Consider the following 12,281-nt stretch of genomic DNA (forward strand, 5'->3'; position numbering starts at 1 on the left):
GCGCCACCATGGAAGCCCAATAATAAATATTCTTACTGTGAAATCTGATAATATGGAGTGGTAGTGAAAATCTATGTGCTAGATTAATTTTTTTGTCGGTTTCCCCACCAGTGCCACCCCAACCGCTCAATTAAATAAGGTTGGAGTTAGGATTTATAGGAACTTATAAAGACAAGGACACACTACCACCCACTGATTTTTGGATTATAAAATTTTGATGGTAAAGAATGTTATCCATTATTATGTAATCAAATTCATAAGAGAACGCTTATTCTCTCCCTGTCGTTTATTAGATTGTAGCCAGACAGGCCAAAAAATTGTTACAAATCAGAAATTTGCCCTCATCTCCATTTTTCTGAAATAATAAGTATACTTTGTTTACCCTGAAGTTCCCCCTTTCTTAGCTTTTCAATAATTTCTTTCAGTTCTAGCATAAATCTAATTGGAAAGAGAATTGATTTAAAACTCATACACACATCTCACAGGGAGATGTGTGTATGAGTTTTAAGTTAGTAAAAATGACTCGAGAGGCAGAGGTTCAAAAACCAACTAAAATCAACATCCCTGGGGGAAATGGTCACCGGTAGCTTAAGGTCTAGATCAAGCATCCAAAAACTACAGCCCATAGGCCAAATGTGGCCTGCCCCTGTCCTATACATATAGCTTGCAAATTCAGCCATACTCATATATGGCTGAACAAATAACAAATAACATTTAAAAACTCTCCTTTGCATAAAAATATCAGGAACTATGTTCATTCAACAGATATTTATCAGCCTCTGTGCCAGGCACTGATCTCGTCCTGGGGATAGAACTGTGAGACAGTTAGGGCTTCTGTCTCCTTACGATATAGACTTGCTCTTTTATTTACTTTAATATACCGGTGAAATTTCACACATTAGTAGGGAAGATATTTGGGGACAGGAAGAAATTCTTTTTTGGGGGGTCTATTTGTATTTTAAATGGAAAAGGAACTCCTGGATTCCTTAAATCCCCATCACAACAAACATCTTTGCCCACGAAACAGTTCAAGAAGCAGTGGAAGACTGAGTCATCCTTACACCCAAGCTCTGCTCAAGGGCTTATTTCTTGGCTTTTATTAAATCAACTTAATGGAGTGATTTTTTCCCCCCGCTCAACTCAAATGAATCCAGGTCTAGTAGATAGGTGGATTTGGTGTTACCGTGCGTTCTCTTGCTCAGTGTTTGGTTAAAATCACATTTTTAGGTAATTCACATTAAAAAAGATGTGCCTTTCATGTTGGTGTATTTATGCAGCCTTCAATTTTATGGAAAAGTGAAAAGTCCATCTTTGCTCTTTCTGTTACTCGGTCAACAAAGATCCTCTTTGCTCATAAAAAGGAGACTTTAAGAAGAAGCATTTCTAAATCACTACTCAAAACAGTTTTTAGTAAAAAGTTATTTTCAAGGGAATAAACTACATCCTGGATCCTGAGAGTGCTGATTCAAAAGCAAAACAACAATTTTGGAGACTTGGGAATGTCCCATCTTAGAAAGTTAGTATTAGCAAGCAGAGAACCATTTGTTTCCAGATACCAACTTATAACCTCAGCCTGGGAAATAAGGGGCTTCCACTGGGTTCACAGTCTTCAAGTAACCATTTACTCGCAAACATGCTGACTCAATGAATTGACTCAATCCATTGAGAGAGTGGCCATACTAGCCTCGGTTAGCTCCAGGAAATCTGTTTGTCAGCTACTTTGGAAAAAAGAGTTTGGAATGTTTGACCCAAACTCCTTAATTTCTATATGTCTAGATGGATTTTTTGAAGTGGACAGACAGAATCTAGTTTATTATATTTCAGGATGTATTTGACAATGCCTTTGAACAGTAGCTGGTCAACACACAAAGGACTAAACACACACACACACACACACACACACACACACACACACACACACACACACACACACACACACACACACACACACACACCCCCTCAGTCAATAGGCTAAACTAAAACTAAAGTTTTGCTTTATAATCAAATGGGGAAATTTTATCTAGGAAGAGTGGGGAAGTCAGGCCTGTTGGTGAAATGAGTTAGGCAGTGAATTGAAACAGAATATAAGGTTATGTACTTTTAGCTAATAGGTAATTAAACTGTATTGTTTGTGACACCTCATAACTTTGAATCCAGGTACAATTACATGGCTTGGAATCCTCCCACCCCATACTATCTAATCCAAAGTCTTTGCAAATAAAATACAAATTAAATAATGCCCCAAATGCTTCCAACTTAAAATCTTGTTCTATAAGTAAATCTAAAAACTTTAGGAGTCTAAAAATGTATCTTAATAAGTCATTCTTTGCAGAGCTTTCTGGGGTATGTTGCTTAACAGAATGGATCACCTGCAAAAATATGATAGTTTGGGAGATGTTGGTATAAAGCAAATAGAACTTGTTTGATTGGTGAGAACTAGAGAATATTGATGCAACTTTAAATATCAGATAGTCTCAACTTAAATCTTTAGTTAAATCAAATGATCAGAACTCAGCAAAACATATACAAATGTGAGGTGAATGGTGCCAAGATTTTTTCCCCTGTATTTATTTTTTAAACAACTCCTTAAAGAGTTACTACTCTTTGAGGATAAGGATATTATATTCTTTTTGAAGGGAAACATTGTACTCTATAGTGAGACTTGCACTGTCTTTTGTGCCATTATTAATACATTTCCTGTTTAAGGAAATGACTTTTTTTTAACATGATAGTTTAAACTTCAAAATAAGTGCTATTGACTTTTAAAATGTGTTATCTTACCAATGTCATTCTGGGCATGAAGAATAAAGTGTGGAAAATGGTTGTCATATTAATCCTATTGTCATGAGATTCTCCTTTTTGAATAAATGGTTTATGTTTGGTGTCTTTTTTTTTTTGTGGGGGGGCAATTAAGAGAGGGAAAGTAAGTTTTGTAGCTAAAACAAACACGTTTACTTTTAGATTAATGACATTTAAAAATACAAATATATTTATAATATAAATTAAGATCAAGAACATCTTCCAAAGATCTTGTCCTCATATTTACAAAGATCATACAAGTGTCCTCATACAATTCTATCTAATCAATTTTATTTTCTTTCACTTCCTTTTTCTGTTCTTATTGCATTCTTCAAAACCATAATTATATTTTATTTTTTTTAAAGAACTATTTTTATTTTATTTTTTTTGGTTGTGTTGTGTCTTCGTTACTGTGCGTGGGCTTTTCTCTGGTTGCGCTGAGCGGAGGCTACTCTTCTTTGCAGTGTGCAGGCTTCTCTTTTTGCGGAGCACAGGCTCTAGGCGTGCGGGCTTCAGTAGATGTGGCACGTGGGCTCAGTAGTTGTGGCTCATGGGCTCCAGAGCACAGGCTCAGTAGTTATGGCGCACGGGCTTAGTTGCTCTGAGGCATGTGGGATCTTCCCGGACCAGGGCTCGAACCCGTGTCCCCTGCATTGGCAGGCGGATTCTTAACCACTGCACCACCAGGGAAGTCCAAAACCATAATTTTAAATTTAACAAAATTTGAATTGCAATATTAAGCACAGAAAATAGGAATAGCAAAGGTTTTGTGGTATCAGATTTTTCATGTTATCTACTGAAAGCACATTTTACCAGTGAATGACATATATGATTAATGAGTATTTAATATTATTATTTAATATTAATAAAAGATATGGATTACACTGTGAAAACACTGACATTTGCTGACTGGAATCTACTTATATTTTCACTTAATTTATTCTAGTTCAGATATTTTTCAGTTATAAAATAAGCAAGGTGGTTATACTGTTAAAGTACACAAGTGTATTTTTTAGTTTTTTTCCCCTGTATATTTATATATTTTAAAAATCTCTCTCTTTCTCTCATTATTGAGGTCTTAATCTTAAAGGTTAGGTGACCCTTAGTTCTGAAAAGTACAGAGCATTATAATGAATAATAAATTATAGTTTGTGGAGTAACTGTCTTAACTGTGCATTAATAGTAATAGCTAATATTTATTGCATACTTATTTGTGCTAGGCAATGTGCTGAGTGCTTTAGGTACATTAGTTCATTTAGTCTCACAAGAAAGCCATGGGTTACTTTTACCCTCATTTAATAGGTGAGAAAACAAACTTGCGGTTGAGTGACTTACTGAGTCTCCCACAGCTGTTAGTGGTAGAGCAAACCAAGAGAAGAATTTCAAGGAGTAAGGAACAGTCAACAGTGTCAAATGATGTAGAGAAAAGATGTTCACTGGATTTAATAACTAGAAGGTAGGTCCCTGGTGACTTGCTAGAGCAGTTTTGGGTGAGTGGTTCAGGAAGAAGCCAGTGGGATTGAGGAGTGACCAGGGATGAGTGGGAAGGAAATACTGTGAGTGCAGTCTCTGCGTTTTTGACTTTTCTACTCCTTGTGGTGATTTCTTCCTCTGCTTCCAATCTCAGGGAAAGAAAAAAAACACTTCTTGGGCAATTAATGAAAAGCAGTACATTGTGTAAGCTTCATAGTGACCCTATGATATAACTATGGTCTTCATTTTGTAGGTGGAGAATGGAGGATTTGAGAGGTTTATACACCAGCCCAAGGCCCACAGTTGGCAAGTAGCAGGGCTCTAGGCCAAATTCACGTCTCATTCCAGAGCTCACATTCCAACCACTGCATTCGTCTAGAATTTAGTTGTCTTCATGCTTGCTCTTTTCTCCTTTCCTCCCAAATCTGCCTGCAGTCATAGAACTAATAAACTTATTCTCACAAAAGCACAAATAATGGATAAAGCTTAATGTGTTCTTTTTCCTGATGCATTTTTGGAATGATCATTGGATGTGCTCATTTTACACTTTTATAGTGTAATTTTAATTTTACATTTAATATGTTACATTGTAGGAAATATACAAACAGAAAAGTGAACACAGCATGAGTGTACAATTTGATGAAGTATTGCCAGACCTCCGGAAATTTCCCAGTCTCCTTCCTTATCCCATTCCCCCTCCTCACAGAGGCAACCACTAGCCCAACTTTTGTGGCATCATTTCCTTGTGTTTCTCTGTAGTTTTCTCATCTTAGTTATGCATCCCTAAGCAACATAGTTTAGTTTGGACTGTTTCGGCACTTTAGGTAAACGGAATTATGTGTATTCTTCTGTCTTGCCTCAGTTGCTCAAAATTATACTTTGAGATTCATCCATATTGTGTGTGGCATTACTGCATTAATTTTCAATGCTGAATAATATTTCATTTTATGAATTTACTATGTTATTTATCCATTTTATTGTTTAGGGACATGTGAGTTCTTTCTAGTTTTGAGCGATTAAGACCAATGCTGTCCCTTTTTTGATTAAATTGAAGGCAAGAAGTCTAAGAACGCACTTTTAAACATTTTAAAATATTTTAGGAGGTTGGGAGCCCTTTCCAATTCCCGTGAAATGAAACCCCACAGGTGGTTCCTGTGGGGTTCCTGATTTGCTTACTCATGAGGCCAAGCTCGAGGACTAAGAGGGGCATTTCTAAATTAAAATGTTTAAAGAGGTCAGGTGAACTGAAAAAACAAAGAAACAGTTATTACCAGATCTCCCATTTCCCCTAGCTCTTCCACTTCATTGTTGCAATCTTAGCTAAATGCAGTCAGCTTGCATATTTTCCTACATCAGTCCTTTGATCAGCAAAGTAATTTCTTTTCCTTCCTCTGTACAGATCTTTTAATTATAGTAAGCTCATTCTTTGAAGAACAAACATGGTAAAAAATACGAGCAACTTGAATAATTTTCAGTAACTATCTAAAATAACTGATTTTGCATGGGATCAAATAACTACTTAATTTTTGCAAAATGAATCATCCAAATATAATACAACCAGTAATAAGATCACAGTGTATCATATATTTAATAACATAGACAAATAACAAAATAACAAAATAGGCAAAGTACAGTAGAGTGGTTCAGCATATAGGCTCTGGAGACAGACTGAGATCAGATTCTAGGTTTACCTTTTACTACCTATAACAACTGGGTGAATTTCTCAACCTTTCAGACTCAGCTATCCTGAGCTATAAAATAAGGACAGTAGCAGTACTTATTTCATAGGGCTGTTGTGAGCTGAGCATCCAATAAGAAAATGTATTAAGTGCTTAACATAGTGTCTACTTTAGCGAAGTTCAATAAATGTTAGATACTGTTGATACATTTAGCCTACCAAAAGGGCAGAATAACCAGAGGATTCATTAACAGATCTTTACAGATAGTCATCTACTTATGTCATAGCTATTATTCAACATTTAATAGGCTCCTCTACTGTGCTAGGGGTTGTGGGTCACACAAAAGAACGATTTGTGGAGATAAGCATTAGGAAATCAGAGACAAGTGGCAATGCTAAATAAAATACATTCGGAAACATAAAGTAGGAAGTGATTGTGGATCAGTCAGGAGTACAGCTTTCCAGGAGTTGTATTTTGAATCTGATATTAAACTGAGTAGTAGACATAACTTTGCCAAGGAGAAAGTTGAAGTTCTGTCATCCAGAAAATAATTTGTGTGCAAAGAACAGAGAGGAGAAATAGTTAAGACCTCTTTTCTGAGGTGTTAGGAATAGGTGATGTTGGGCTGAAGAAGGGAGAAATACTTGGTGGAGTATTTTATAAGCAGCATCTTTAGGACTCATGTTATATATTAGGTAGTAGGAAAAATAAGTTTCAATTCCATTTGGATTGGCTTAAACTATAAACCCTTAAGGTAAAATGTAACTGTACAGTATCCAATTTGGCAGATTATAGGAAAGTGGTAATATTTTGGCAAAATAAACTTTTCATATTTTCCTTTTCATAATAAGTGTATAAATAATGAAGTACTTTGACCTTTCAAAGACTTAAGATTCATATTGAAAAACCAGTTGTGAAATTCCTATGTCATTTGAGTTAATATATATTCTTCTTTTCCTTTATCTTTAGAAATGCCCCCTTTCCTACTGCTTCGATTGTAGTTTGAAGAAAAATTTATTTTATAGTTTGGCTGTAGTAATTGTTGCCCAAATTTTATATAACCTCCATATTCTCTTGACGACTCCCCCAGATCAATAGAATCCACTAGATGGCGCCCAGATCTACCGCTGTGTCTTGCCTCCGCCGGCGGCAGATCTGGGAACAGCTGTGGATTGTCTAAGAGTGGCTGGAGAGGTCAATACGATCCATGTGTAGCAGCTTCCTTAAGGTCTGCTCCAAAATGCTGTTAAGCCTGGTGCTCCTTCAAATTGTTACTGTAATGGAATCACCAAATATGGTCAATGATGGTGTGGTTTTGAGTATGAGAAAGCCTGCAATTTTGCCCTCTGAGACTTAGCCACAAGCACGCAGACAGGCATGAGCTGCAGTCCACAGCCTACTCATGGGCAAATAGCATGCTGGCGATTTAGAAGCTACATAGAAGCTACTCCTTGATGCCAAAGTATTGATTTAGGCAACGACACTTCTATTTATGGGAAAGGGAAAAAGAGACAAGAAGAAGGTATCTAAATGGGAGAGATTATTTTAATATTAGCTTTCATGCAGGCAGTAATCCTCTCATTTCTGTCAGGCAGTTGAACACTCTGCTTGATATGCAAAATCGAGGATATATTCTGATGTAGATTTCAGAGAGTAGGAAATGAGGTTATTTTGTTTTTCTTTTGAAATAGCACTGGGCAGTTTCACTTATTTCACATATGAAATGCTGAAGGCTTTGTAAATTATTTTATACTTTATTAACATTCAAAAAGGGACAGATCTCTTCTTTCCAATTCAAAGTAGTGAATAATGACTGGCAGCATTTCCCTGCCTTTTCCAAGTTTATGGAAGCCCATTTCTCATCATTAGGCTGAAGATGCAGAATAGAAAGGATGAGCCTTATTCTGGAGCTTGTCACATCAGTGTTGCTACTTAGGTGATTAAAAAGAAGCAGCGGGATCTTGGAAAAAACGTCTGACAAAAGGTAATGGAAACCCAGTAACGGATGAAAATCCGTGATAGATTAAGCATAACTGGCCTGGAAAACACTCTCTACGAAGTACAGGTGTGCCTTTTAGCTCAAGAGCAAAAATAAGACTCTTTTTCTGAGGGTCTTAAAAAACTTGACCTGCTCTGGCCCCACAAACTAAGGTTTATTTGAAGCTCCCTGAAGTTGATTAGACCCAGGAGGTGTTTTTCTGCAGTTTAGTTTAGGAATTCAGTGCCAGCCAAGTGCTTAATGCAGCTGTTAGTTGGCAGGTTCAAAGGTATGGAACTTCTTTAATTAAAAATAGGCAGGCTCCTTTTAATTTTGGTCAAAATAGATTTTGTTATTTTCAAACTTCCTGTGGAATAAAACAGAATTATTTCCCTTTCTTGTACTTGCCCAGCACTCTTATACCCATTCCCATCCTCTTCTGTCATAACAATGGCAGGGTTCAGTACAGAATTCTTAAAACTCTCCCTAGGATTATAATTTTGCCTTACACATACAATAGTTCAGCATCATAATTTTTAGAAAAAACATAATTTCGGGTGTATGGAAATTGTGTAGTAGTCACAGAACCTTCTCTTAAAAATGTTTTAGTTAATAATTTTTGTAGGCTTAGAAGTAGACAAGTGGGCATTATATTCAATTCTGGAAAGTATTTTGCCTGGTTGTTCAGTTTGTTTATTGTTTTGAAGGGGGGAAATTGATATACAGTTTAACCCAGAAGTAAAGTACTTTTTCTAAAATAAAACATTTATTTTTATTCATTAAAATATGGTATTTCAGTATGCAACTAGGAAAATAATGATTTCTGGTACATTACTCGTGAAAAACCTGGAAGTGACAAAAATGATGGCTGAAAAGCAGATTATGGTTAACCATATAAATCTCTAGAAGTAATATACTTTTCACCTCTGGGTGCCACTGTTCAACTGCTTCTTGTTTTTTATGATTGTTTGAAAACCTGATGCTTCCTGTAGATGTATCCTTAAAAGAATCTGTTAAAGAGACATTTCCTCTATCTCTAGTTATCTGCTAAATAACTTTTTGGCACATGATGTAAATTCAGTATGGTTGTGATTTGCCATTTTAATTACCAAATGATGACCAAATAACATTTAAGATTGTTTATATGGGCAGTTGGCCAGGTTAAAAGCCTGACTTCATCTCCCGTGGAAATGAGTCTTGTACTTACCTTTTTGGTAGTCATTTAACTAGAAAAAGCCATTGAAACACAAGGGAGTCTTGGTTTAAATTTGTTGCCATTTGTAGACATGATTTTAATTCTACACGTATGTTTCCATAGAACTCAATTTTATAAAAGGGAAATAATAGGTAGACTTTGGAGGGATTAATCTATTAAAATAAAAATTTAAGACTCTAACATTGTTAATTGAGATATTTTTCACTTAATTTTTAAAGCTTAACTGCTTCAGTAGTTCCATTAAAAAAACCCTACAGAAATCTTCTATATTTTTTCAGGAATCTTAATTCTTAAGTGATTATTTTAATAATTAAATATAATAACCATATTTGTAATTTTACTAAATGTATGCATAATCTTTTCTCTTGACAAACTAGGCAGTGAGTTAGTATTCTGTACCAAGAAACAAATGCACATGTTTGGTTGGTTTTTAAATCTCCAATTATTTATTTTAAACTTGGGATTCATCTGAAATGCCAGAAGAAGGGGTTATAATGCCAAAGTTAATTTTGTTTTGTCATATACAAAGTAGTTAATCTAAAAATTATTGATTGATATTCTCCCTCTTTTAACTCTTTTAGGACTCAATATTTAAAGCAAATTTATCTAGGTGTTCTACTGCACAAAATTAATTCTACTGGGACTGGTCCAGGCCAAGCCCTCATTATGGAACAGTTCTTGCTGAACTAGCCTAAGCCTGACTCTTACTGGGATACTTTTTCAAAATTATTCACAACACAGAACTTAACCCTTGAGATGCTGTAGAACTGACTTCAGTATTACACTTACTAGGCCACTTGATGGTATCAGGGGTACATTAAAATGAAAGTATGTCTTACCCTTGTTGGCGCTGAGACTCTTACATTAGGCAACTGTATTTGTGTATATTGGAGGGATTTTTTAGTTTTGTGATTCATATACCAGGGCTGAGGTAGTCATTAAAAAAACTTTTTTTCCCTTGTCTAGTCTGTTTCACCATAAACATATTGCTGACCCTTTTTTCATTTATACATAAGTGGTGAATTTACCTCTTTGCCTGGATGGGTGTATAGTTGTTTAGATCACCCACCGTGTTTGATGGACTTTCTTTGCTCAAATGTCTGGCTGAATCAGTTGGTTATTTTGGTGTTTTGTACATACATAGAGCCTAGGAGTATTGCTGTTAAACATCAGTTTTTGTTACAGCTACAAAAGTAGTTCAGCATCACACGCTTTCCTTGTGTGTGTGTGTGTGTAGTTTTCTTTTAATATCTGTGCAGAATATTATTGGGGAATGGACTTTTTATTTATACATTTTATTTGGAGTATAATTGCTTCACAATGCTGTGCTCATTTCTGTTGTACAACAAAGTGAATCAGCCATATGCATATACATATATCCCCATATCCCCTCCCTCTTGAGCCTCCCTCCCACCCTCCCTATCCCACCCCTCTAAATTGGGAATGGACTTTTTAATGTCAATTTTTATGTTGACTTTTTGCCTGTTGTGTAGTGGCTCGTGAGGATTTTCCACTGGAGAATCTCTTGCACTTTAAGGTTCTTTGCTCATTATGGGCGTCTCACCAAATTTTTTCATTAAAGTAGTTTTCCTTATTCAAAGGGCCTCATTTTCTGTTACAATGTTACTAATATGGCACTGTGTGTGTGTGTGTGTATGTGTGTATATATATATGTATATGTGGCTGGTAAAAATATTTATTTGGTGGTAGTGAGGAGGCACTGAGCCCCAATCTACCTGTGAGGTCTTCCACAGAGACTCATATGGTGCAAATTTGAGTATGAGTAGGTGTCTTTATGATGGAAAAGCAATAATTTAGTCTGTAGTTGGTTGCTTGATCTATATGCTAATAAACCAACACCTTTCCCCCCACGCCCAAGAACAGACAGATTTCCATTAAATTAGTAAATTGACTTGTTGCCTCAGTCTCACATATATGTATACCAAGAGCAGGTGTTGCAGTTATGTTGTGAGATCTAATTCATCAATTTAAACTCATTTTATCTGAAATACAATAACAATTGCTAAGTTTTCCTAATGTAAAAATAACCTAAATCAATTATTCTAGGCTATCATTAAACCACACTAAGTAACAGGATTAATAAGTAAACCTTTAGGTAATTCAGTGGTGCTTAATAAGGATATCCCATTGGTTTACGTAAAATTAAATTGTAAAAATCACCAATAGAGATCCTATTGTTTAAAATAAAGTAAGTTTTTTTAAAAAGCTTTGTAAAAACATAGATTGGCCAGTGAATTCTCCGTAATATAAGAGACTTAATAGAAACTGTTGCCGTGTGAAACTGAATTCTCCATCTGTAATGTGCTTCTGTTATAAATCCATTATAAAAGGTATTTACTCAGGTAAACTGCTAAGGTAAACTGCTTAGATTACCACCCCCATGTTCTTATTAGCCTACTACATTCACTAAGAAAGAATAAAGCTCAATACTTTGTGGACATTTAATAAATGTTAATTTTTTAATTAACAGTTTAAGTATAATCTCCAAATAGATGCAGATCTATTTTCTTTCAAACCCTTTCTCAGTAAGTAACAGATTTATGGTTCTCCAAAAGAAAATGTGCTTAGAGCTTGGAAGGGAACATTTTACAATTTTTTTTCCCTGCATCTTCCTTCTGCAGATATCACTAATCCCAATCAACAGTGAAGAGAAAACTAAAAAAAAAGAACACCCCCCTGCCCAGTTTTCAATTTATTTTTTATTTCAGTTGGAAAATCCCCACTGAATGAGTTAAAAAAAATTTTAATGTATCCTGGGAACATGCCGTTCAGGATTTTGGAATGGGAACTTCAAACGAAGTTGGTAAAGGAGTCAAATGCGTAAGTGGAAACTCTGAGGAAACTGGCAGTGAGAGACTGGAAATCAGGCAGTCATTTACATTTTACTCCACCACCCTCGGCAAGAGCGAGTACAAAGCAGGGAGCTGGCACGGCCTTGAGTCAAAATTCTCTTCTCAGGAACTGAGCAGAGAGAGATTCCCAGCATCTGTTTCCTCAACTATCACCCAGAGGATACTGGTGGTAAATCACAGGGAATAAAAATAGCCTTAGAAGTCTAGTTCCAAACAAATGAGACATGGTGGATATTTGATAGTGGTGTGGAGTCTCTTCTCTC

The 12,281-nt window shown here is 35.8% G+C and overlaps 1 protein-coding gene across 5 annotated transcripts in view; it reads left to right on the forward strand.

Annotated features, from left to right (window-relative positions):
* Positions 1 to 12,281, forward strand: part of LOC309630428 (uncharacterized protein) — a 547,317-nt gene that overhangs the window by 49,837 nt on the left and 485,199 nt on the right. The window contains exon 1 of one of the 5 annotated variants that reach the window (XR_014245659.1): positions 1,972 to 7,935. The exons of the other annotated variants lie outside the window; for them this stretch is intronic. The gene's annotated coding sequence lies outside the window, so the exon portion shown is untranslated. Of the gene's footprint in view, positions 1 to 1,971; positions 7,936 to 12,281 lie in introns of those variants that run through there. 5 annotated transcript variants of the gene reach the window in all.

The sequence above is a fragment of the Balaenoptera borealis genome (genome assembly GCF_965194805.1).
Source record: "Balaenoptera borealis genome assembly, chromosome: 6".
Taxonomy (NCBI): domain Eukaryota; kingdom Metazoa; phylum Chordata; class Mammalia; order Artiodactyla; family Balaenopteridae; genus Balaenoptera; species Balaenoptera borealis.